The sequence below is a fragment of the Mus caroli genome, chromosome 19 (genome assembly GCF_900094665.2).
Source record: "Mus caroli chromosome 19, CAROLI_EIJ_v1.1, whole genome shotgun sequence".
Classification (NCBI taxonomy): domain Eukaryota; kingdom Metazoa; phylum Chordata; class Mammalia; order Rodentia; family Muridae; genus Mus; species Mus caroli.
The window spans coordinates 39,784,645-39,812,527 of record NC_034588.1 but is presented as its reverse complement, the minus strand read 5'-3'; the positions used below and the strand labels follow the sequence as shown (position 1 = coordinate 39,812,527).

Here is a 27,883-nt window from a genome sequence, read left to right as displayed (position 1 = left end):
CATCAAATGGAACGGCCAGGGCCTGAGGCCATGACAAGTCCTTTGACATAATCCTATGAATTCCATATTGGTCAGAATCACTCTCACCCACTTACCTCACGTAGCAGACATAAATTATACTGCTTTCCTACCCGACCCCCCATCCATCTAGGAATCTGATGATCAGCTGCTGAGTTAAATGATGATGTATGTATAAAGTAAAATTCTGGCATCCCTGTTGTAGTTACTGACTTCAGTGTACAGAGCCAGAGCTATTGTAGCTTGGTTTATTTTGCACTTATGGTTTGTCTCTATCAAAAATGCTCATGGTTCTTTCTGAAATGTTTCAAATTTTTAATAGACTAATTGTGATTTTTAGTTAAAAAGAGTCTGTATTTAAACTGACAGTGATAAGATAATCATGGCTAGATCTATTTGTATCGAATTTACAAATAACTTCCTCCTTCTCTGCTTCTCCCACAAAAACAGCAAGACATTGAAAACTTGGCATAATATGGAGCAGTTGGCAGTTCCCCATATATAAGACTTTTATTTTGCTTTTAATAAAGACAGACCACAATGTAACTCAAGGGAAACTTCTGTCAAACTGTAGCAGCCTCATTTCCGCCCAGCAGAGGAGGCCTTGTGTAGAACAAAAGAAGGTGAGGGCAGATGCTGCTATAGAGATGCTGATAGCAAAGGGAACTAGGAAAGGTTTGACTAAAGAGACACCTGGGCTAGGCAGGTGAGGTGAGGCAGAGACCAGGCTTAACTGTTCAGGTTAATTAGAGATGACTATCTGCCACATTGTGAATGTCCTCCAAAATTAATTGTTCTGATGTTGATAGAAATCAAGAAACAACGTTTTTAATGTTATTTGGAATAAATCTGTGTAGACTGTGAGTAGAACCAGATACTGCTTGAAGGTTTTTGTCAACCCAAGAGCATACATGAATGTGATAACTTTTTCTTTTTTTTGTTTTTTGTTTTTTGTTTTTTGTTTTTTGTTTTTCGAGACAGGGTTTCTTTTTCTTAAAACACTTGATTTTATCAGCTCGTTTGCCTATCTGTCACAATACAACATAAGACCAAAAACAAGAAAGGAGGTGGGGGGTGTACATTGACTGGTATCTGAGAAATAAGAGAGTCATGAAGCAGTTTTCTGCTCTTTATTAAATACAGTAATAGGCGAGTTCTTTGAAAATCACCCAAGTAGATGCCAAGTAGAATGTGACAATGGACAGGTCTGGAGCAAAGGGCAGACACTGCCTGTGTGACAGATTGCTTCCCTGCACCTCCATCTCATGCACTTGCAGATGAATAAAAACCATTGGTTGCATCCTCATAATTCATTTCCATTAAGTGGTTAAACAAAGCAAATAATTTTGGTACACAGTTTCCACTCTTCAATCCTTAGCAGAAGGATACCAGTTAGGAGTCTGAAAAACCTAGATGCTTGTTCTAACCGGAGCAGAACTGGTTAAATCTTATTCTGTCTTCCAACAGGGAGCTAAAAGTAATTGCAAACTATTTCGTCCCCCTTGGCTCTGCATGTAGATTTAAAATTAAATTGGTTCTGGTTAGCAAGCTAGAACGGGGCAACTAAATTGAATTTTCTGAGGAATGTTGTGAATCCTATGTGAAAATAAAGCAACAGTCAAGGTTTGTATGTCTCCCGCTCTCCTCCTCTTGTGCCTTTCTCTCTTCGCTGCACCCTTCTTCTCTCTTTGTGCTGTCTAGCTCATTAGCAGGGAGAGCCTTGGTTTTTCCTCCCTCGGAGTTTTATATGCATTCCCACCTATTTACACACAGCTCTCCTTTTGGACACCCCTTCTAAAGCACCTTTCTTTCTTCAACTGCACATTGATTGCATTCTCTTTTCAGATCCGTGTTTCTGTGATACAGAATTAATGTGAATATTTTATCAAGTTTTCATGGAGGAAAAACAAAACAGAAAAGGTAGGGTCTGGGGCATGTGAAGTTTTAGGCTGCTGAGGTTGTTACAGCACATCATATATACTTTTGATGATGCTAACATTCAGAGTAGACGATGACATAAAAACTATTCTAGAATTGTTCCCTTGATACGAAGTATTTCAGTCTCATTGTTTTTCTCTTAAAAGTAATGGGTAGTCATTGTTGGAAGTATAGAAAAGTACAGAACAATATGACATTGTGTAAAGTCCACTGAAATACCTTCAAGTATTTTAAGTTATTATTAGCACTGAAGATAAAATAGCTTCCTAGCAAAACAGAAGCAATTCATGATTTTGGCATCTTTCCCCTGTGCTTTTTTCTTTCTTTGTTTTATTTTTGTTCTTCAGAGCGTATCACTTGCTAAACTTGTTGAGATATTGATATGCACACTATTGCTTTGTTTTTGAAAATTTATCTTGATATAGGGACTGGCCTTGGGGCGAAGCCCCCACACCTCCCTGCTCTTGTTTCCCGGCTGCTTGGGTAACAGTGTTTAGAATGTGATAAAGCTGGCCATCTTTGATTTTCCTCTTTGCCCCTGAGCACAGAGGGCAGGTATCATAATGTTACCGTGGTTCAGCTTTCTCAGCTTACACTCGTATAACTTCTTCATGGAACCTGGGCAACTTTTCCTGTTATGCATTCATTATGTGTGTAAGGAGATGCAGGCTCAGGCGTCCTTCTGATGCTGCGAAGGATGTTCTGAGTTGCTAAGGATGGCTGTGCTGGATTAAGAAGTGGTTGCTGTATGGCCTTTGGGCAACACATTGGAGCAATCTTACTTTTTATTTTATGATTCCTTCCAGCAGCATAAATACCCCAGCTGATGCTAAATTGTGTGAGCTTAAGAAATGGAGGGTGGTTTTCTTTTGTTTTGTTTTGCCTCTTACTTTTGTTGAAGAAATTGCACCACTTCTTGAAGTACTTAAATCCTCCATTTTCACCTTCTAAAATTTCATTTCCCTCAACGATCTTAGGGAAAGCAGCAAAACAAAATAAAACAAAACTGTAGGTGTTTACTTTATTCCCCTAAATTTAAATTTTAAATTCAAGTTGTATTATTCATTCAGTTACGTGGATTTTATTAAAGAGTTTTTCTCTTAGTTTTAAATTACCCAATGCTGCTCTTTTAAGAAATCCTGAAAAAAATGCTAAGTTGTTATTAGAGTTGGGTAAGAGGAAGCATTGCTGTATGTGGAGGTCAGAGCGCAATTTGTGGCCTTGGCTCCTTCCTTCTATCATGGGGGTCCCTGGGATCAAACTTGGGTCATCAGGTTTGGCAGCAGGATCTTTACCCACTGAGCCACGCTGCTGGCCCTGTTCACGACTTTTTAAGATCCATGTTAGATAATCCCCTGTGTGAGATTAACTTCATTTGATTTAGCCGTCTTCAAGCCCTGGTGTGTAGTAAGTGGCCTACTCCCCTGCCATTTTAAGTGGCCTTTTCTGCTCTTTCGGTAGCTTCTAGGCCAGCTTTTGTCACAGACGAAATTTTTTTTTTTTTTTTTTTGCATTGATAGAGACTTCAGAAAGAATCCCAAAGAGAAGAACATGTCAGTATCCTCTGAGGCCATTCATGTTTTCTAAACAGTGTTAGGCCTGCTTCCTCTCCACTGTTCTAACCAACTGTTCTACATGGGGATTTACTCAAAAGTTACTTTGCTACATGAAGAACAGTTGACAATGACTCTTATCTAATAATTAATTTCAAAGAGTATTCCATTATAGAAAAGCCTTTCTATTTGTCTACATCTTCCTCAAAATATCCATCTAATTACTGTGCACATCTTATCTGTGACAGTTATCTCCTAAAGTGCCCTGTGACTCTGCCCCGTTTGCCACTGTACAGCAAGTCACTTGTTACTAATGCTTCTTACCTAATGCCTGGCCATGCCCAGTGCACAGTCAGTCAGCTGCAGGGAATTCAGCAGCTGTTGCGGGCTGGCTGGTAAGTGGTGCCTGGAGAGCACCTGTAGCTTTGAAGGAACCTAAATAGATGCTGCAGCAGGCAGGCCATAGAAGCCAAAGCTGAAGTTGAGCAGTGCCACCTGGAGAGGGAGAGAGTTCACATCCAAGGAAGTGAGTCCAGTGAGGCAAGCAGCGAGGGCCATGATGGCCTCAGAGTCAGCACTGACACAGGAGACCCTGGGAGACCCTCTGCTATCCTGCAGACTGGCTCCATAAGCATAGAAAGCCTTGTGGACTTTGCAACTTTGGGCAGAAATACATGAAAACCACCTAGAAATACCCAGGAGAGAATGAAAGTAGCACCTGCTGTCCAGGTTGGCATTGTGGAGGCCTTCGTGGCTCATGAGGCCTTAGCAAAGCTCCAGGTCTGTTCTTAAGGAGGTGTTAGTTATCTCTGCATGCTATGAAGATGGTCCCGTCGCCTGTGGAGAGTAGCACATCTAGCTTTTTTAATACAGGGCTAATAGCTATAGAGACAGGTTTAATCTTTTTACTTCATAGTTTTAAGAAATGTTATGAACATTCTTATGACATTTAGATGTCATAAACAGCATATGTACTAAATGTTTTTTTAATCTTTCTTGGCTTCAACAGAGGGAAAAAAGAAAGAAAGAAATAGAATGACTAAATATCTTTTCCTTTATGCTCTCTTGACAATCAGGGTCTTTCTGGAATGGTGATAAATAGCTATCTTTAAACTTATATGACACAGGAGAAGCCCTGTGATTGTTCCTGTGGGTGGAACAGTGAACATTTGCTTTAGCTCTTTTAGTTTCTCTTACTCAAAAGGAGACAGAATTCAGGAGCAAGTTGCATATTACTATTTAGTGAACCAATACTAATTTAAAAGTGGTCATTCATTGCCATGTAAAAAATGAAACAAAAAGCCCATAGTATTATATTCTCATAGTAACAGTTTTATAAAAGCAATCTCCCTCCCCTTCCCTTCCCTTCCTCCCTCCCTCCCTCCCTCCCTCCCTTTCTGCCTGCCTGTCTCTGCCTGTCTCTGCCTGTCTCTCTGTCTCTGTCTCTCTGTCTGTTTCTCTTGTCTGTCTGTCTGTCTGTCTGTCTGTCTGTCTGTCTCTCTCTCTCTCTCTCTCTCTCTGTGTGTGTCTGTGTGTCTGTGTGTCTGTGTGTGTGTGAGAAACAGGGTCTCTCTATGTAGTCCTGACTGTCCTAGAGTTCACTATGTAGTGTAAGCTCTACTCATAGAATTCTTCCTGCCTCTGCCTCTCAAATACTGTGGTTAAAAGAGTATGTTACCATGCCTGATCTAAAAACATTTTTTTATTTTAGAGGAAACAGATTATTTGATTTATTTTAATTTATCACAGTCAAACAACTTATGGCATAGGCATACAGTTTAGGCATTCAGGTGGTGCTACCCACCTGACTCTAAAACTACCTACTACTTGTAATATTTGCAATAATCTTTTTGTTCTCCTACATTCCATTCTGTTTTTTTCAATCCCTTTTTAGTAATACTGTGTAAATTCTAGCAGACACAAATATGTGCACACGCTGTTGCCTAATCAGTGTAGTCCAGACTTGTTTGCTCATTTCCATCTGACTCGAGCAGGGTTTTTCCTTCATCTCTGACTGCTCATCTACATGCTCTAGTTCTTTGCCTCCCAGCTTCCTGATGTGGAAGCTGCCTCAAACCTGTTGTCATTATTTGAATTCTTAATGTCTTTGTGACATTGAGTTGCCTGGAGCACACTGCACCTGCCATGTTTGGGTTATGGCCTCTTCTCCATCTTCTTAGACCCAGCTCTGTGCTCCTTCCCTTGTGAGGTCCTTAGTAGGTCTACCTAGCAACTCTGACCTCTGCACTTCTACTTGATAGTGCTTATGTCCATTCTCCATCATAGGTCCTCAGGTGTTTAAGACCAGGAGTCAAAACTGGACTTTATACTTTTTCCTAACAGCCTTACAGTAGGTGCTAGTTCATGTGCTGCCCCTAGTAAATGTGAATCAAGTCAAGTTTTATATAAATATAATTCAGGGCCCACAGCAATCTTTGCTAAACTCCTCCTTTTCTTCCTGCGGTAGGCTCAACACACTTGCTTCTTCTATGCCTTATGCATTATCCTCTTTTCTCCTCATCTTTGGCTAAGCTCTCCTTGCTTTCCTTTGGACTTAATTCTTCCTTTCTTTTCTGATTGTTGATATTGTACACTATGAACACAAAATTTACTTTATGACAGAGATAGGAACTTCTTTAGATACGGGGTTGTCAGCTGAATTTGAACAAGCAAAGGCTTGATTCCTTAAGCAAGGTCTTAGAGGAATGCTCTGAATAGTCGTGCCTAAATGTCTTAATTGCACAATGTAGAAATGTAATAGTGAACATATTTAGTATTGGCCATTTGAAAAGGTCAGTGATTCAAGGTCAAGTTGTTTGGTTAGGCAGAAAGTTTATTTGAAAACTAGAAAACTAAGGCCAACAGTGAATAATAAAAAGGAAGGAAGGAAGGAAGGAAGGAAGGAAGGAAGGAAGGAAGGAAGAAAGAAAGAAAGAAAGAAAGAAAGAAAGAAAGAAAGAAAGAAAGAAAGAAAGAGGAAAGACATGACTGCTCCTAGGTATGGTAGTAGCTCATGTTTATTGTAGATATTGAGGGAGAACATAGCCAGAGGCAGGGACATCTGGGAGAGTCCTGAGTGGACGTGACTATGTGAGGCTGGGCCAAGTGAGGAGAGGTTGGAGGGGTGAGGGGAGAGTCAGGGGACGGGGAAACCAAGAGTTCAGGAGAGTCAAGGGTAGATGAGAAGGGACAGGTAATCAAAATGGCTGGATTATATAGGGAAGAGTATCTGTGGGAAGGGCAGCCCAAGCCAGCCAGCCATACCCTGTAACAGGTAGGAACTAAGGGATGCTGGGAGACCCTAGTGGGCAGGTCTGCTTTGACATGTTAAGTAGGCATCTCAGTTAGCTATTTGTCCCAAGTTTGAGACCTGACAGACAGTTATCACATGGACCATCCTGTCTGGCTGCTCAAGTTTATCTTAAATGAGGGTTATGGTATCATACCATACACAGGCGCCTGAAGTTATATACTTCAGGTATGCTGCTTTGCTGACACATGGGCTGCTGTTACCTGTAGATTATTGAATGTTGTGTGTTCAGCAAGTCTAAGGAAATGTTCCTGATTAGAAAATATTTTAATCAGTTTTTTATGGTCAAATTTTCCAGAAATAGTTAATTCTGAAATTCATTATCAGGATACAAAAAGTATATTTTACCCCCCAAAATAAGAACCGGCTAATTTTGTCTGAGATGTGGAGAGTAGCAGTTTCTCCATGGTAGCATTCTCTGGAGCACTATTCTTCATCTGCCAGATGGCTTCAGTCAGAGCTGTCATCTACAGCAGAGCTGCTTGCTTTATATTTTCCTGCTTAACCAAAGCCCTCTGTAAGCAGATATCTGGACATGTTCTCAGGCCTGAATGGAGAACTGTCACTTCCTGTCCTGTCATCTTCTCTGTCAGCTTGAAGGATATGGTTGATAAAAGTTTAAAAAAAAATTCAAATGAATAAGGCCATAGGGTGTGTGTGTGTGTGTGTTTTAAAGTAGAGAAATGGACAATGATGTCATTAACAGATTGATTACATAACACCAGATCCCATGAGATGGGTTTAGTGAATCATACATCTGAAGTTCTTTAACATTCCTAGTACACAGCACATAGTGCATGTTAAATGATGGTGAGACTTTATCATCTTTACTGAAAACCTGGTCTGAATTCACAGATAAGTACCAACCTTCTAGCTTTATTTATTTATTTATCCACTCACTTTAAGTCCCAATATCAGTGCCTCCATCCTCTTGGTACCCCTTCACACAGATTCTTCACAAGAGTAGCTCTGGGGATGGGAGGGGGTTGATGAAGACATCCCGTTTAGGACTGAGTGCTCCAAAGTATCTCACTCTGAAACATTTCTAGTTGTGGGTCTCTATGCTAGTTTCAGTCTATTACAAGAAAATAAGCATTTTTGATGAGAACTGAGCAAGGCATTTATCTATGGGTACAGCAGTATGTCATTGGGGATCATTTTATTGTTGTGTCCTTTTTGCTGAATAATAGTAGTAGGTTTTTCATCAGCCAATGATCTGTGTAGTCTCAGGTTCTTAACCACTTTAGCAGGGTCAGGTACTGCTTTTTATCTCATAGAGGGGACCTTAAATTCAATCAGAAAATAGTAGGTTACACAGGAACATTTGTGACACTATTGTATGAGTATCCTGATTTACCACCTATTATTAGAGACCTTTAGTTATGCCAGTAAACAGCCTCCTTACAATTTTTAAGTGGTTACCTATAGTAATAGTCTGTCACATGGGTCTGGTTTATTGATGCATCTGTATGATTGACATTTCTTTTCTGCTTGTTTAAAAACTTTAACTGAAGAGGTAGTGCCTTTTTGCATACATTTTTGTCTGCACTTCAGCATAGGTGAAACTGAAGGAAGTTACCAAGTTAAAAATATTAGATTAAAAAAATACCATGTTTTACTACTTACAGAAGAATATTGTGTTCCTTAATGGTGTTTTGTAAAAATAAAGACAAAGAATACAAAAAGTTTATTGTGCAAAAGTTATAAGCTAATGAAACAACAGATCCTGAAATTACAATACTTGAATACAAGATCCTTAAATACAATACATTAGTAGATTTTTGTTTTGTTTTAAAGTGAGGGTCAGATATCTGACTGTCAGGGACACATTACTTCTCTTTGTGTGTCCATTTTCTTGTCACTTCCAAGTCACTTTGATGCCACTTTGATTAGAAGGAGAAAAGAAATCCTTGGTGTCCACGCAGCTCTAAGTCTAGAGCTGACCTGCTCTCATCTGCACTCCACTGTCTGTGGGTGCTGGAATGGTGGAGGAAAAGAGACAAGACTTGAAGAATGGACAGCATTGGTATCTAACATCCCATTCACGGTCTTGCTTGCAAGATCAACCCTTTAAATTGATCTCCTTCCTGAGAGCCACTTGTACAAATATTTGGAAAATGAATAATAGTATTGACTTTGTATGTACCATTACATACCTACTATATGCTGTCTAACATTTCATTATTAACTAGTCTAGCTTTGAGTATTTTTGAAGCTCATGGTGTATAATAAAATTTTTTTCTTCAGAGAACATGGTATGAACACTGCAGATCAGTGACAAACGTTCTTCTTTATTCTTTCACATGTTGATTGCTTAATGTGAGATTGTGGTTTCCCTATCTATCCACAGTATTTCTGTAGTCAAAATTTTAAGTTAGCATACAAAGAAATGGGTTCATTAAGGTATTTTTATACATATATGCCATTATATTTTTATCTTATTCATCTCTCTCCCATTGTCTTTCCCATCCCCATTAATGCTCCCTTCCTCCTGATAAATAATTCCTCTCCTATTTTCATGTCACATGCATCCAATTAATATCTAGTTTCCATTTTCCTTCCTCTCCTAATCTCTTCTGTTTCCTGGTTCCTCTTCCTCTTCTTCTCCTCCTCCTCTTCCTCTTCTTTGACTTCTATCTTCTAATCCTTCTTCTATCTTCTTCACCTTCTATCTTCTTCTCCTCTTCCCTCCCTCCCTCCTTCCTCCCCTTCCTCTCCTGACACACAAAAATCTAGATTTTACATATGACAGAAAATGCCTCTATTTTTCTGAGTTTGGCTTATTTTGCTTAACATAATGTTCTTTCATTCCAGCCATTTTCTTGCAAGTGCTGTGATTTTTTTTTTTACAGCTGACTTTAATATCACTATGTGTGCCTGTGTGTATATGTGTGTGTGTACCACTTTATATTATTTATTTATCTGTTGACAGTTTTTCAATTTACTTACCATTGTGAATGATGTCATATAAATGAGGATAAGTAACTACCTCTGTGGCATGTTGATTGAGAGTCCTTCTGGCACATACTTGAGAGTGGTATAGCTGTCAGTATACATGTCTGTTTGTGTGTGTGTGTGTGTGTGTATGTGCATGCGATACTATCAAATGACATCTGTTACTCTGGTTCTGTAGTGTAATTTGAGATAAAGCATTATGGTAACTTCTTCATTGCTCTTTCTATATTGATTGTTTTGGCTATATAAGGTCCTTTGTTCATCCATATGGATCTGAGGATAGTTTTTCCTCTAGATTTAAAAAAAAAATCATTGGAATTTGGGCAGGGATTGCTTTGAATAATGCAGCTCTTCAATAACACAGCTATTTTCACAATGTTAATTATTTTAGTCTATGAGCATGGCTGGGGTATTCTTTCCTCAGTGTCTTAATATTTTCATTGTAGACTTCTTAATGTAGACATCTTTCACTTGCTTTTCCAGTTTATTACTAGTTTTAAACTGGAGAGTTTATGTATGATCAGCTGATAGGTGTAATCATATTAAATGGAGGAAATAATGAGATCATTTCTTTAAAATCAGGGAAAAAACAATGATCCCCAGTCTCACTGGTTTTATTAAAAATATTACTTGTGGTCTTAGTGCAGTAAGACAGTTGGAAGAAATAAACAGGATAGTTAAAAAAAAGAAAAGAAAAGAAAAGAAAGAACGAATGAAATCAAAGTCTTCCTCTTTGCAAGAACATCTTATACTTAAAGACCCCAAAGATTTACCAGAAAACTCCCAATCAATTCTTTGAACAAAATAGTAGAATACACAATCAAATTTTAAAAATCTGGCACCAATTTGGGGACTAAGAACCTGTGGTTAGAAAGGTTATAGGGCCCACAGGAGCGCCTCCTCCTCCTATTTTGCTAAGTGGATATAGTATTAAATTAACTGTAACAACTTCCCATTATACTTATAGGTCAGCGCCTCTCTGAAACCTCATCAGACAGGCTTCTATTTGCTGTATTTGTGGTTAATGCAGAGATCCATAACTGGTCAAGGGGCAGAGAATAAAAAAAGACCATGAATGCTCAGTACTAAATGGGCCATCTGTATCACATCCCTTCTTTGGAAGGCTCAGGGGTCATTGTAGAAGAGGGAAATGAAAGATGGGGACAACCAGAGGCAGTAAATGACACAAGACCACAATGTTTCCCAAACACAGCTACATGGATGCTGGTATAAACTCAAGGGTGGGACAGCATACACAATACCTGTGCTTAAGGCAGACCAAATCTCAGCATGAAGAAGGCATGCTGCTATGAATTCCCATCCCTAGCCAAAGGCTGTTGTCAGTTGATGGCTGCAGGGAGGGAGAGAGAGTCTGTTTTCTTTATGAGTTCATCCCTTTGTAGACTGACTATGCTCCAGTGGAAAGCCACGCATTCAACAATACATTTTTTTTTTTTGGTTTTTCAAGACAGGGTTTCTCTGTGTCCATGCATATTTTCTAAAGAACACAAAGTTGGGTGGGTAGAGAAGGGGCAGGTCCAGGAAGAGTTGTGCGAAGACGCTGAATATAGTTAAAATTGTGCAATTTAAAAACTAAGAATAGGTGTGTACATAATCATACACATGTATGCATACACATATTTTAAATGGTAATTAATTTTTCAGCCTTTCAAATGCATAACACAAATACTTCTCTATATAGGTACATATGCATATTACTGTATATATCTAAAATAATCTGCAACTCATTAATGCATTGGTGATCTCTAACTTGTTAGTGAATGAAACATTTAATTTAAATAATTAACTAATTATAATCATATCATTATAATTATATTGTAATTATAAAACTGGTAATGCAGAAGCTGGGGAAATGTCTCAGTGGATAAAGTTCTTGCTGTATGCATTTGAGGATCTGAGTTTGGATCCCATGTGAAAAATAAACTGGGCCTAGTGGCAAATCCAGTGCTAGGGAATGGAGACAGACTCATCCCACAGTCATTGGCCAGACAGTAGAGATGAAATGGCTCACTCCAGCTTTAAATGGGAGACCTTGCCTCAAAAAAAGAAGGTGGGGGAAGTGATTGGGGAAGACATCCAGATGTCAATACTTGCTCTCACATGCTTGCACTGGTGAACACACACACACACACACACACACAGAGTCATATATAAATGCTGCAGGTATGGCTCTTCAAATGCAAAATATATTCTTGTGTCCCTAACTGAAAACCTTTACATAACACTGGTCTAGGCTGGTCTCTGGGCTTCACAAATGATGGTGTTAAGATTTTCCATTTGGTTGAATATGAGTTTTTCTTTTTCAAGGATTAAACTTCCGTAAACATGCCAACTTAATGTTGTTCATGTTATTCTGTCTTGCTTGAATGACCTGCCATATTGCCTCAAGCCATCCTGCTTTTAACAGTCTGATGCTCATTTCTATCCAAAGGTTGCTTTCTCCTGGGATCCTTTGCATCCCATTTCCTAAGTGTAAATAATTTTGTTTTCAGAATCCCTATTCGAGATCTCTGGTCTCCAGAAATACGTGACTTGTCTTTGATAGGGACTGCTTATAAGGATGCTATTTATGTTCTCTAAAAAACATATTGTACACAAAGCAGCTTTTCTTAAAAAACAAAAACAAAAATTTCTGAAAAGTATATCACATTTAACAAGATATATAATCCTAGATGTTATTGATATATAGAGGCTTAGGCAATCATTTGCTTCTCTGAGGGTCCCCAGGCAAAAAAAAGCACGCCGCTATCTCTTTTTGAAAGCAATCTGAGTTCCAAGATTCTGTGATATGTCTGTGAAAATATTCTACTTCCTCTGCATTAAGGAGAACCTCTCATCATCTCGATTTCTAACATCATATTATGTATAAATATCATCTTAGGGTTTCTTTTGCTGTGAAGAGACACTGTGACTGTAGCAATTCATATAAAGGAAAATATTTAATTGGGGCTGGCTTACTGTCTCAGAGGTTTAGTCCATTATTGTCATGGTGAGAAGCATGGCAGCATGCAGGCAGATATGGAGCTGGAGAAAGCTGAGAGTTCTATATCCTGATCTGCAGGCCATAGAAGGAGAATGAACTACCCTAGGCCTAGCTTGAGTATCTGAGACCTCAAATCTGCCCCTATAGAGACACAGTTTCCTCCAACAAGGCCATGCCGCCTCATGGTGCCACTCTCTTTGATTCAAGCATTCATACACAAGAGTTTATAGGGTTGCAGAGATGGCTCAGCGGTTAAGACCACCAACTGCTCTTCCAGAGGTCCTGAGTTCAATTCCCAGCAACCACATGGTAGCTCACAACTATCTGTAATAGGATTTGATGGCCTTTTCTGGTGTGTTTGAAGAGAGCAATGGTGTACTCATATACATAAAATAGATAATTTTTTTTAAAAAAAGAGTTTACAGGGACCTTTCCTTATTTAGACTACCACAAATATATATACACAGAGAAACAGTAGCACACATACATGTGCACATGTACACACACACACACCACCCCGGAAAGGGGGGGGGGGAAGAATGAGATATTGAGAGCTTGTTTAACCACATTTGAGCTGTGTAACTCTAGAAAAACTGCTGTATTTTTTAAGCCTTAATTTTTCTTCTAATCTGTTAAATGAACATAATACTTTTTAACAGCATTATCATGAAGGTTAATTAAGATGACAAATTTGACTCTTAATGTAAGCTCAAGTCATTAAGCTTATAAATAATGTTAAACTTAATCATAAGATTGTTCTAACAATATACCATTTGGTGGGGAAATCTTTTTTAACTCACATACATTTTGTGTTAATCCCTTTTCTTGTTTCTGTGACAAAGTACTTGGTAAAAAGCAACTTAAGGAAGAAGGGTTTTATTTGGGCTCACAGTGTAACAAGGGGTATAGTCTTTCATAGTGAGGAACACATTGCATGGGAATACTTAAGGGGCATGACTTATGACTTCTGGTACTCAACTCCCTCTCCTCTTTTTCCCTTTTATTCACTCCTGAATCAACCATAGTACAGTGATGCTCATGCTTTGGTTGAGCCATCTTTCCTGAATTGAACCTCCCTGGACACACTCACCCTGCCAAAGGTATGGCTCCTAGGTTATTGTAAATCCAGCCAAGTTGACAGTGAAGATTAAAGTCATATCTCACACCTTTATATTAACTTGTCTTCCATATATTTGTGCCGTGTGGTTTTTAAACACATATCATTTGTCTCTAAAATAAATTATTCAAAATTATTTCATAGCTCCTCTAATTTTCTTTCAACACTTTTTAGCTCTTCTCCAGATTTTCCATGCCTTATTTACTTGTTAGGTGTTGAGTTAACCACCATAACCAGGGAAGAACCTGACCAATAGCTAATGTTCCTAAATACCCTGAGTCCTATTGTGTTGGTGATAGCACATTCTCTTCATAAGAAAACTACATGTCCATTTTCTGGAAAGCAGATTAGAAGATGGAAATTGAAGATGAGGGCTTGCTGGAGGAAATGCACTGTAGGACAACATTTCTGGTCTCAAAGGCAGGTACAATTTGACAAAGGGAGATTTTGACCTGTCATTAACTTAAGAGCTCATGAACTCTTTCAGAAACTTGGAGATGGGATGGTTTCCAGAGAAGATTTTCAAACTCCCCTCATACTGGCCATTTATTGCATGTAGACTGAGTGACCTTGAGAGATAATTTCTTTCAGCCAAGGACAGTTCTAGAAAAGAGATGTTATCTATGGGTCCTTAGTCAAGGAGCTGAGTCTTTCCATAACAAATGGACATATAGTGGGCACAGCATAGAATCCATTACAGCTTGTTTGGTTTGATTTTCATGACCCCAGATGACACTACAGTCTGCCATTCAGAGTAAAACTTATTATTTTAGTTGCCATGTCTTTCTTCTGTTGTGATTTGAATGAACATGGCCCCTTAGGCTCATAGGACGTGGCACTATTAGGTGGTGTGGCCTTGTTGGAGTAGGTGTGGTGTTGTTGGAGGAAGTGTGTCACTGGGGGTGGGCTTTGAGGTTTCATATGCTCAAGCCAGGCCACTTGTCACTTGTCACTCTCTTCCTGCTGTTTGCTGATCCAGAGTTGAACCCTCGGGTCCTCCAGTACCATGCCTGCACACCATCATTCTTCACTCCATGATGATGATGGAGTAAACTGCTGAGACTATAAACTAGCCCCGATTAAACAGTTTCCTCACTAAAAGCGCCGTGTCATGGTGTTTCTTTGCAACAACAGAAACCCTAAGACAACCCCATTTTAGACCCCATTTTATATTCTGCTCTAGAGTCTAAAATGGTAGAGTACATATGAACATAGCCTAGGAACGCTCATTTCCTTCTTTGAACTGTACCATCATATCCTGGTTTTGAAACTCATTGAGAAAACCAATTAATTATAATGCTTATCTGAGACAGAACCACTGGAATGGCAATAGTAGTTAAGCTCTCCACTAAGCTGTCATTCTCACTGACATTCATCTTCACTTCAACTGCTTTACAGTCTCAGAGAGGAATGGATTTATTGTTTTTCTTTGGCTTTTAGAGCACATTACTAGCTTTATACCCACTGGATTACAAGGAAGGTTGGGCCAGGCAGTGGTTATTGTAAGGATCGATATGAGCTCACACAATAGAGCTCACACTTCACAAATGCCTTTATACTTTTCTTCGCATTTAATTATCACAGCGGCCCGGTGAAATGCGTAGTATTGTCTGTATGTTCCAGTTAAAACCCAGGGACTAAAGATGCCTAAGTAATTTAGTCAAGACCCCAGTGCTACTCCCTTAATCTAAGTCTCCTGACACTAATTACAAAGTTGTTCTCACTTAGCACTTCCATGTGCTTCAGTTATGACACATACTGACACATCTTAAATCTGTGAATTCCTTACCAGGCTGTAAACTTCACAGTGGCAGACAGTAGGTCTACTTGACTTTCTACCTTAGATGTTAACAGGTAACAGACCTGACTCTGATGTGACTGCTCAACAGTATTACTTCGTCAAATCATCAAATGATACAGAGAACTCCTCATAAATGATTGTTGTATAAGGTAAAGATGAAATAGAAGCCCCAAAGAAAACCTCAGAAGCAGGTCTCACATACACATAAGAAAAAACTGTAAACAAGAAACTGAAAAACCACTAAAAGAGAAGAGAAAGTGGGATTACTTCTTTTTTCATCTTTTTTATTAGATATTTTCTTTATTTACATTTCAAGTGCTATCCCCATTCCTAGTTTCTCCTCTGAAAATCCCCTATCCTCTCCCCCTCTGCTTCCCCATGCTCCCCAACCCACCCACTCCTGCTTGCTGGCCCTGGCATTCCCCTATACTGGGACAGAGAGCCTTCCCAGGACCAAGGGTCCTCCCACTGGTGGCCGACTAGGCCCTCCTCTGCTGGGATTACTTCTTGACCACAGGGCTGAAGAACTACAGGAGGGAGAAAGGAGACTAAATACAGTCTTTGCTTTAAGTTTGAATTGTCTTTACAATTTTCTTGAGACACACTCATTTGATTTCATTCATTTAAAGTATACAACTTTGAGCTGAGGAGATGGTTCACTATTTAAAGTGCTTACTGTGCAAGCATAAAAATCTGTCTAAAGCCATAGTATATGTGTAAAAGCATGGCAGCGTGCACCTGTAGCTCCAGTGCTAGAGACAGAGGGATCCTGTGCTGGCTGGTCAGTAGATGTGGCTAAGATGGTGATCTCTATGAGTGTGTGTGTGTGTGTGTGTGTGTGTGTGTGTGTGAGAGAGAGAGAGAGAGAGAGAGAGAGAGAGAGAGAGAGAGAGAGAGAGAAGGTGAAGGGGGGAGGGGAAGAGAGAGAAAGAGATAGGCAAGGAACCTGTCTCAAACAATAAGATGGAGAGTGATGGAAGAAGACACCAAATGCTGACCTCCAGCCTTCAAACACACACAGTACATGGATACACGCACACACTTGCATACACCAAACACACAAAATATAAGAAATAATGTATACAACTGTTGGCTTTTTATATGAGTAAAGTTTTTATTTACACAATAATTAATTTTAGAACATATCCACTTAGTCCAGAATAAATATCTGTAATCATTAATGACCACCCCGAACTCCTACCCACAATGCCCTCACTCACCACTACTCCACAATCCCTTGATCCACTTAGGTGATCACTAGCTACCTACTTATTTTATATATTTGCTTGTGGACATTTCATATGAATGGAGTCCAGTAAGCTGTGATATTTTGTGATTATATTTATTCACTTAATACTGTACTCAGTTTTCACCTTGTAAAATTGATATGCCATTTTTAATTGATCAGCTACGGACTGTCATTGAGACTACTTATATTTTTCAGCTGTTATGAGTAATCCTGCTATGACCATTATGTTTAAGATTTTATATATTACATGTTTTTATTTCTCTTGGTTCTCTAAGACTAAATTTTTTTAGATAACTATTTTTAAGCATTTGAGGAAAATTATCATTTTTCTATTCATCTGTTCATCTATTAATCTTTATTTTTCATATTTTCACAAAACTTGTAAAAAATAACTGTATTTAAGTCTTATATATTTTTAACATACAGATTATTCATTAAAGGCTATTTTTTGTGAACTAGTGAGATGACTCAGCAGATAAAGGTACTGCACCCAAACCTGGGACATGAGTCTGATCCCCAAACCTACATGGTAGAAGGAGGAAACCGAATCCCACAAATTGGTCTCTGAACTCCATTTACATGTTATGGTTGTATTCATATGCACACACACACACACACACACACACACACACGCACGCACACACACATGTGTGCACACACAAATATTATTTGTATGTATAGAGTTGAATTTTTCATATAAATTTTGCATGCATGAAATGTGCAAATAACACATATACATTCATCGCTTCAATAAATGCATACAGTTTTGTAACTGTCTTAGGTCTTTAAGATGACAATGGAGAGCCCCCTATTTTGCAGAGGAAAGCTGATGTCCAAGAGGGATGATAACTTGTTCACAATTAAGGAGAGAGCAGAACATTCACTGTGACTTACATCATCCAAAACTTAGGTTACACCGTCGCTAGGATTCATAGTCAACACCTAGACCTAACATTAAAGTCACCCTTGACCACATATTGTACATAGACTTAAGCAAAGTGAGGTTTTATATACCAAGCAATAAAGTATACTTTTGGGCCACCTCATGTAACAATTGAAAATATAGCTAAGGTTAAGAGCTATTCTCACTTCTTTATTTAGCTTGCAAAATAATATTAAAGTTCTGTTTCCACTAATACTTGGTTCAAAATGTCTCTTTCCCACCCCCTTCATCCTTATTACTTGTTTTCCAGTGGCGGCATTTGTGGTTGAGGGTCAGATGCTAGGACAGCTGCAGTGCTGAAGGAAAGAGTGAGATAATGGCTGTGTGAGTTGTGGTCACACTAACAGCTTACAGAAGCGTCAGGCAAAATGTAAGGGGAACTAAGATCAGAGACTACTGAGTACCCCATGCTGGTCAGGCGGGGTAAGAAAGCTAAGGTACGCTGATATAATAATTTAAGCATCTGCCCTGTGCCAGAAAAATTGCATGGCATGCTTTACACTGATTATCTGCTTATTGTCTTATTTCTTCCAATGCTGTTATTGTGAGTACTTAACCATGGAGGAAACCAAGGCTTAAAATGATTAATTATCTTGCTCAAGATTGCTTATAAATGATATAGCCAGAATTCAATTCGAGGCCTGTCAGATCTGACAGCTCATGTTACAACTCTCTCATTCTCTCTCTCTCTCTCTCTCTCTCTCTCTCTCTCTCTCTCTCTCTCTCTCTCTTCCACTGTTTCTCCTCCACTGTCTCTAAGATACACATCTTTTTATATATTAGGCTGTCAAATCAGATTGTGTTAGTGTAGCTCAGAAGGCAGAATTTTGATCAAAACTGGCCATTAGAGGGAAGTTTATTTAGAGTTTTTAATGACATCGGAGGTTTTTCTGACAGTGCTGTCAAGAAGTTGGCAAGGCAATGCTATCTGGCAGAAGAAATAGTTAGGTATTTGCATATAGTCAAAGATCAGAGTTTCTAAAAAAAATCCCCCAAAATGCCATCATGTGGAGGAACTTCATGAGGAAGAACTAAGTCACAACAAATTTGCTATTTCCAATGGCATGTATTTGACAGTTTATAGAATCAAATGCTACACTACTAAGCAGACCCAACGCATTTATATACTCTCCAAAAGTGCTCCCCTGCTCCTCTCCAACCAACAGCATGCTGCCCCACCCCTAGGAGATCCAGGGCAAAAATGAGGGAAAGCACTAATGGTTTTCCTATAAATTATGTTCGTTTTTCCAGAGTTCCATGTAAAAAGAATCAGAGTAACTGAGCTGATTCTCACAACAGTGAACCTAGCCATTCATGCTGCTGTATGTACCCAGCATTCATTGCACTTTACTCCTGAGTAATTCTCCATACATAGCCATACACCTACTGATACTGATTTCTAGATTTGAGCTACTGTGAATAAAACCACTATAAATATTTGTGGATTTTTTATATCAACCTTTCTTTCAATATAGGCATAAGAATAGAATTCATGTGGAATGAAAGACATTGCAACACTGGTTCCAAAGTGGTTGTACTATGCTATCTTCTTACCAGCCATATGACTAAAGTGTTATGTTTGCCAGTGTTCAGCATGGTCAGTCTTTGACAGCTGATCTGATAGACATGTAGTAGTAGTAGTTTATTATTCATGGTCTTTCAACAGCTTTGGTGGATGTAATTGACATGCAGTAAACTTCACTTCAGATCATCAATCTGTTGAATTTAACTTAAGTATATACCAATAAAGCCATTAGCATCACCAATATTTTATATAGCATCCTGAAAGGTTTCTCATACACTTTTGTGACTGTTCCTCCAATGTCTCTTATCATCTGCTCTGTCACTATAGATTAGTTTAAATTTTCTAAAACTGTATATATAATGGATTATGGATTATACTCTGGCTTTGACTTATAATTATTTTGATACTTTCTTTTATTTATTAATTTTTTGGTTATTTTATTTATTTACATTTCAGGTTTTATTCCTCTTCCCAGTTTCCCCTCTGCAGCCCCCTATTCCATCCCCCCTACCCCTGCTTCTATGAGGGTGCTCCCCCACCCACCCACTCCTACCTTGCCTCCCTGGCATTCCCCCTATGCTGTGGCATCGAGCTTTCACAGAATCAAGAACCTCCCCTCCCATTGATGCCCGATATGTAGCCATCCTCTGCTACTTATGCAGCTGGAGCCATGGTCCCTCCATGTGTACTCTTTGGTTGGTGGTTTCGTTCTTGGGAGCTTGGGGCGAGGGTGCTATTTGGTTGATATTGTTGTTTTTACTATGGGGTAGCAAACCCCTTCAGCTCCTTCAGTCCATGCACCAGGGTTAACAGTACTGAGGGAAAAACAAACAAACAAGCTTTCCTTTCCCAGAAGCAATTTAATGTCAGTAGCTCTTCAGATATGGTTGGGACTTTGTGTCTACCTCTTTCTCCACACTAGGGATTTGCTTGGTCTAATGATTAATGTTGTGTATTTTATAGGTTTATTTGCTATCCCTATGTCCATATTACTAAAGTCTTTGTTCAAATAGTTTGCTGATTTCAAAATTTTCCTATTTTACGTTTAACTTTTTAGGGAATCTACATCTTAATGATATTTAATCTTTCAATTAATAATCATGGCATAATCTTAATATTTAGTTCTTTTATTAATTTCCTGTTATGTGTTTTAGTATTCCTGGTTTTCATGATAAATATGTTTATCTTATAAGAAACTGTTCCACCATTTTTCACATTAGCCATATCCTACCAGTGACTTGGAAAAGATCACTCATGTGTCATCAGGACTTGATATTGTCAATAATTTGTACTTTGGACATATATAATTTTTTTTAGAATTTCACACATTACTACTGTATTTATATCATTTCCATTCCTACCACCCTCTCCCACTCCCCCAATGTCCCTACTCATTCTGCAGGCATAACCTCTTTTAAGATCATCTTTGCTCTATTATTTCTAAACACATGCACACACTCATATCCTACTGAGTCCATTAGTGTTGCTCTTAAGTATTTAGGGATGATCACTTGGGTTAGATAACCTATTAGAAGGCTCATCCCTCAATAAAACTGATTGTCCCTCTCTTAGCAGCCACTGATTACTTGTAGATCTTCACTGAGGGGTGGGGCCTTGCTTAATTTTTCCCCTTCTCATAGGAAGGTTGAGTAATATGGTCATTATTCAGAACTTGGCTAATTAGCCAAATCATTGAGATTTCATGGATGCTGCATCTCTGTTATGGTTAGATCATAGTACTTAACATCAGGAATCCTGATCCTTTGCTTCTTCAAAATGTTTGCTTCCTCTTCAATGAATTCTCTGAAGCTTGGGTCGACAGACTGCATTGTGGCTGTATCAACTGGGGCTTGGGACCACACCATCAGTTATTTTTTCCATTTTAACCAATTGCAAATCACTGTAATAATCTCCTGTTGCAAAAAGCTGGGGGGGTTGTTTTTTGTTATTGTTTGTTTTGGTTTTGGTTTGGATTCTGATGAGGATTGAGAGCTACGGTAATCTGTGGGTGTAAGGATAAGCGTTTAAAATATAGTTAGATATTATGTTGGAAAATGACAGTTGTGTAGTTTCCTTGGGATTTATGATAGCTCTTGCAATAGGTAGTTATCTAGGTTTATTATAGTACCAGTTATAAAATCTCTGCTATTGAACAAAACTTAAAACCCAAGTGAGCTTTTGGTTAAGACTTTTGTCAGATTTATCACAAGCATTTTTTAAAAATTATTTTGCTAGAGTTATAATTCTTTCTTTAGGAATCTAGGTTATTTCCCTTAATATGATGATATCCAACATTGTCTATTTTTCCTTAAAATTACATAATTTCTTTAGTCTTTATGATCAAATAAAATTTCACTGTTTCATATATATGTATTAATAAATTATATATATATAATATATATATCAGTGTCTTTTTCTTTGGTAATTTCACACATGCATACAAAGTATTTAATGATTTTCACCCCATTCCATCCCTCTACCTTCTCTCAGACCCACCCTACATCCCTCTCCCAACCTCTGTCCTCTCATTCACAACTCGGAGTTCATTAGTTCTGTCCCTATGTGCATTCTTTTGTTGTTGTTGTTGTTTATTTTCCCAATGAGATTTATTCTTTCTGACGACTTTGTGATCATAGTTGTCTTGGTTCCACTTATTATTGTTAGCCTTTCATATAGTACATCCTTCCCGCAGCCTCCTTCCTTTCACGCTTCCCAGTTCGCCACTACCTTCCCCTGACCCCCAGAGCCACTGTTCCTTCCTCTCCCTTTACAAAAGGGTAGGTCTCCCAGGGATATCAGCTGAACACAGCATAACATGATGCACCAAGATTAGGCACAAACCTTTCTAGCAAGGCTTCCCAAGGCAACCCAGTAAGAGCAAATGGGTCCCAAGAGCAGAAGGAAGAGTCAGAGGCAGTCCACCTCAGTCCCACAACGCCCCCCCCCCAAGCTAAACAACCACAGTATGTATGCAGAGGACCTAGTGTAGACCAATGTAGGCTCCAGGATTGTCCCTTCAGTCTTTGTGAGGCCCTATGGGACCTACTTAGTTGATTGTGTAGGTTGTGTTTGCCAAGTATCCTCCACCCCTCTGGTTTCTATAATCCTTACTTTCTTCCCTGGGGTTCCCTGAGATCTACCTAATGTTTGGCTGGAGGGATCTCTACATTTGATCCTATCAGTTGCTGGAAGAAGCCTCTCTGGTGAAAATTGTGCCAGTTGTGCCAGGCACTGACCCATGAGTATAGCAGAATATCATTAAAAAACATTTCATTGCTTTTTTTTTTTTTTTTTTTAAGTCAGTCATGCTTGGTTCTACCCTATATCCTGGGACATTCTGCTTCTGGTTCCTGGTCATCCTGGCAGTGTTGGGCATGGGTTCCCTCTCATGGTGTGGGCCTCAAGTTAGACCAGTCATTGTTTGCCCACTCCCACCAGCTCTGAGCCACCATTGCCCAACCAGCACATGCTGCAGGCAGGACAGGCTGTAGGTGGAAGGTTTTGTTACTAGGTTAATGTGCCAGCCCCACCACTGGAAGCCTTGCCTGGTTACAGAAGATGGCTGGTTCAAGCTCTGTATCCTTTATTACTAAGTGTTCTCACTATGGACACACTCATAGGTTCTAGGAAGTTTCTACTGCATTAGGAGTTCATATCAAATCAAATGCTTCCTAATTCCAGTTATCCTTCCACTTACTCTCTCCCTCTATCTTTCTCTCAACCACCTGATCCCTCCTGTTCCCATCACCACAGACCCCAAGTCCACTTGCATAATCTATTCTATTTCTTCTTCCCAGGAAGATATATGCCCTGCCCCTGAGCACTCCTTGTTATTTAGCTTCTCTGGATCTGCAGATTGTAGCAGCTTTACTTACCAGCTAATACTCAGTTATATTATAAATGAGCACATATCACATTTATCCTCTGGCTCTATGTTTCTCACGCAGAATGATTTTTTTCTAGTTCCATCTGTTTGCCTGCAGATTTCATGATGCCATTTTTTTTTAAACAACCGAGTAATACTCCGTTGTGTAAATGTACCATATCTTCTTTATCCATTCTCTAGTTGAAGAATACCTAGGTATTTTTCAGTTTCTGGCTATTTTGAATAAATCTACAGTGAATATAGTTGAACAAGAGTTGTTGTAATAGGATGGAACATCCTTTGGTGTATGCCCAAGAGTGGTATAGTTGAGTCTTGAGGTAGATCGATTCCCAATTATCTGAGGAACCTCCACAGTGGCTGTGTGACTTTGTACTCCCATCAGCAATGGAGTATCCCTTTGCTCCACAGCCTTGCCAGCAACAGTTGTCACTTGTGTTTTTTATTGTCACCATTCTGATGGGTGTAAGTAGTTTTTATTTGCATTTCCCTGATGGCTAAGAATGTTGAACTTTTCTTTTATTCTTTCAGTGTTTCTTAGGCATTTGTGATTCCTTTTTAAAAAGTTATCTGTTTAGATCTATATTCTATTTTTAATTAGATTATGTGCTTCATTTTTTGTGCTGTATTCCTTAATTGCTTTGCCCCTTTGTTTCTCTTACTTTTTTGCCACCTCAATGATGCTCTTTATAAGGTATTATATTCATAATTTAATATTTGTAACATGTCAAGTAGTGTTTGTAGAATGTAATTTGGTTTTTGTCTAGAAACAGTGCAGATATTTTAATATCTGTTCTCTTAGCTGATGACTCTCTTAATTTGCCTATGTAAAAATACATTGCCTTTTATCTTCAAGAGAAAGGAATTATTTGACTAGTTTTTTGAGAGTATACAAATTACTTAATTGTTTTAACTGCATTCTAAAACTGAAAATGATAACATTGTGTGCAAGAATTAAATGGCAGACATAACACCCTATTGAATGGCACATGGTAAGTACATATTAGCCTCTAGCCTGGTCTAATATAGAGAACAACTTTACAAAGGTGTAACATTGAAGGTAAGAGAAACTTAATGTGGCTTCTTTCAACAATGTTCTTCTGTCACAGAAGTTAGTCTCAATTCTTGGCCACAGGATAATTAAAATCATTCAGGAGAATGAAAGATTTCATAAAACAGTTAATTTTGGTTGTTAGACAGCTGGTTGGATGATCAGTTTGTGGTTTTAAGAAGAAGGAACTGGAGCTCAGCAGATAGGACATGGGAACAAGTTTAATTGTCCCTCAGGGTATCTTTAAATGGTTGTAGAGTTCTTAGAAATGCTTGAAGTTCATAGATTATGAGATCTAGAATCTAAAGTTTATGTTGATTATTTTTATTGTTTTCTATAGCTATTATCATGGTAAGCACCAATAATCATTTGTTAACTTAAGTAGAAGATGGAATCGATACCAGAATACATTGAATTTTTTTATTCAAATATATGCCCAAACTCATTCTTGAACTTTGACAAGGATTTGGGTATACAACAGAGGTATAGTCCTTCCAATCCTTAGGGCCTTCTTATCTTTATTATTATTATTTAATCTGTTTTACAATATAGCCATTATCCCCCTCCCAGTCTGCTCTCCGACTACCTCATCCTATTCCTCCTCCCTGGTCTCCAAGAGAATGTCTCCCACCCCGACCCCACCACTCCCAGGGGCCTCAAGTCTCTTGAGGATTAGGTGCATCTTCTTTCACTGAGGCCATTTTATTTATTTACATTTCAATGTTGTATCTCTTGGTGGTATTCTCTTTCCTGATTTTTTCCTACATTAGCTTCGTTTTGATATGCTTTTACTCATCCTTTTACATTTCCTCACTCCCTAGTTTTTTTACTAATACATATATAACCAATAACTTATGAGTTTAAATAATTTGCTTACACTTTCAATTTAAGAATATAACTTAAATTGTTAAAAATTAAAAACTGGTAATGTAATTCTATGACATTTCATGAATCAGACGGAAAAGAGTAATCTACATCTCTGATTGTCAGCTGAACTTACCAATAGGGTTTAGATTGTTTATTCAGTTTGTCAACCCTTTTGTGCTATGTCATGTTAAAGCTTTGATGGCTTACCAGTAACTGGTATTACATGGTTGCTGCTTCTGATTTGCATGTGGTTGTCTTTTTAAAAATATTTTGGGGAAGACACTGACAAGAGAAATATTTTTAATGTACTCTGGAACTTAGATCATAGATGTTATGACTGGAAATCTATTCAGACTTATAAAAGAACAAAGGGTTGTTCTGATAGTCATACATTTTAAAGTGTCTCCAAGAAAGTATGTTGACAGTAAATTAAGAAAATAATATATAATATGTGCAACTGTACATTTATGCCAGTCATGTTATATCAATGAAGTTGCTAATTTTTATTTATTAAACTGATGTATAGAGTGAGTCAATAGAATGCTCAGTGAAGTTTGAAATATAATCCTATAACTAAAATAGCCATATCAAAATTATCCCTTCTAGTCACCTTATACATAGAGCACAGCAGTGTCTGGGCTACAGCTAGCTACTCAGCTTACTATTCTAACCCAAAGGATCCAGAAATCTTACTTATCAGTATTATCCTTTAATTGTGTTCTTTTGTTTACTCACTAATCTTGAAAATACTTAAAAGGGAAAGCTATAACAATTAAATTTATCCAAACATAAACTAATCTCACTTTTCCATGTTCATTCCTGGCATGCATATTTTCATGTAGTTAGATATCCTATCATAGTTTACAAACAATTTGGGCTATGTTTTCTTCACTTATATCATAATGCAATAATTCCTGTATTGGTTCCTTAATTCTCTATCAGAGTTTTACCACTTTTTAGCCAGTGAAAATTTTGATTTAGGGCCTTTCCTCTTCCTTTAGTAAGACTTTTAAATCAAGTATCCTTGTCTTTTCTTTACAATTATAGCTTAAGAACTGATTCCTGAGAGTAGAATGGTAGGTCAAAACACGAAAGACAGATTGTACCGTTTTGGTACCAAGCAGGTGTCAAGGTATGTGTAAGTAGTATGGGCTTTAATTGGAATGTGATTTAAGCTTTACAACTATTTCAGACAACTGTAATATTCCCTTCACCTTAGAAGACATAGCTAAGCTAAACAAATTAGCAATAGGCATTTAAACCTGATCCTGAAAATGAGGGTGTGCACATTAAAAACACTGCATGACTCTCATATTCTGGATATAATCCATTAAATTATTTCTGATAGTTATATTAATGTGTAGTGTTGAACTCTGACCTATTAGTTCTAGTTCTGAGAATGTTTGGACCTTTAGCAAGGACTAGCATTGCCTTTGCCTTCCTAATCTTTTCTCTAATATGTCTGTGGTGTATAATATAAATGAGAGGAGTGTCCTGTAGCTAATAATAGAAGGTTTTAGTTGGCAGAGAGCTCCTGGAATATCTCTTGAACACTTAATAAAACAAGGTTCAGAGGAGTGAAGTGATTTGTACAACATCAAACCAGTGTTACTCGATTCCTGAGCCTTTTTTATATTAGATATTTTCTTCATTTACATTTCAAATGCTATCCCCTTTCCTAGTTTCCTCTCCAAAAGTCCCCTATACCCTCCCCCTGCCCTGCTCCCCAACCTACCCACTCCCGCTTCCTGGCTCTGGCATTCCCCTGTACTGGGGCATATAATCTTCACAAGACCAAGGGCCTCTCCTCCCATTGATTGCCGACTAGGCCATCCTCTACTACATATGCAACTATAGAAACAGGCTCTGGGGGAGGGGGGCATTGGCTAGTTCATATTGTTGTTTCTCCTATAGGGATACAGACCCCTTCAGCTCCTTGGGTACTTTCTCTAGCTCCTTCATTGGGAGCCCTGTGTTCCATCCAATAGATGACTGTGAGCATCCACTTCTGTATTTGCCAGGCACTGGCATAGCCTCACAAGAAATAGCTATATCAGGGTCCTGTCAGCAAAATCTTGCCAGCATATGCAATAGTGTCTGGGTTTGGTGGTTGTTTATGGGATGGATCCTGGGGTGGGGCAGTCACTAGATGGTCCTTCCTTCTGTATCAGCTTCGAACTTGGTCTCTGTAACTCCCTCCATGGAGTTACAGAGACAAACAAAATATTGTTCCCCATTCTGAGAAGGAACAAAGTCTTTGTTCCTTTGGTCTTCCTTCTTCTTGAGTATCATGTGTTTTACAAAGTGTATCTTGGGTATTCTAAGTTTCTGGGCTAGTATCCACTTGTCAGTGAGTTCATATCTTGTGTGCCTAGGAATTTCATAAATTCATTGTTTTTAATAGCTGAGTAGTACTCCGTTGTGTAAATGTACCACATTTTCTGTGTCCATTCCTCAGTTGAGGGACATCTGGTTTCTTTCCAACTTCTGACTATTATAAATAAGGCTGCTATGAACATAGTAGAGCATGTGTCCTTATTACAAGTTGGAACTTCTTCTGGGTATATGCCCAGGAGTGGTATTGCTGGATCTTCTGGTAGTAGTACTATGTCCAATTTTCTGAGAAACCACCAGACTGATTTCCAGAGTGGTTGTACAAGCTTGCAATC

The 27,883-nt window shown here is 38.5% G+C and overlaps 1 protein-coding gene across 3 annotated transcripts in view; it reads left to right on the top strand.

Annotated features, from left to right (window-relative positions):
• The window catches only part of Hpse2 (heparanase 2 (inactive)), a 569,072-nt gene that overhangs the window by 224,228 nt on the left and 316,961 nt on the right, over positions 1-27,883 (top strand). The window lies entirely within an intron of this gene.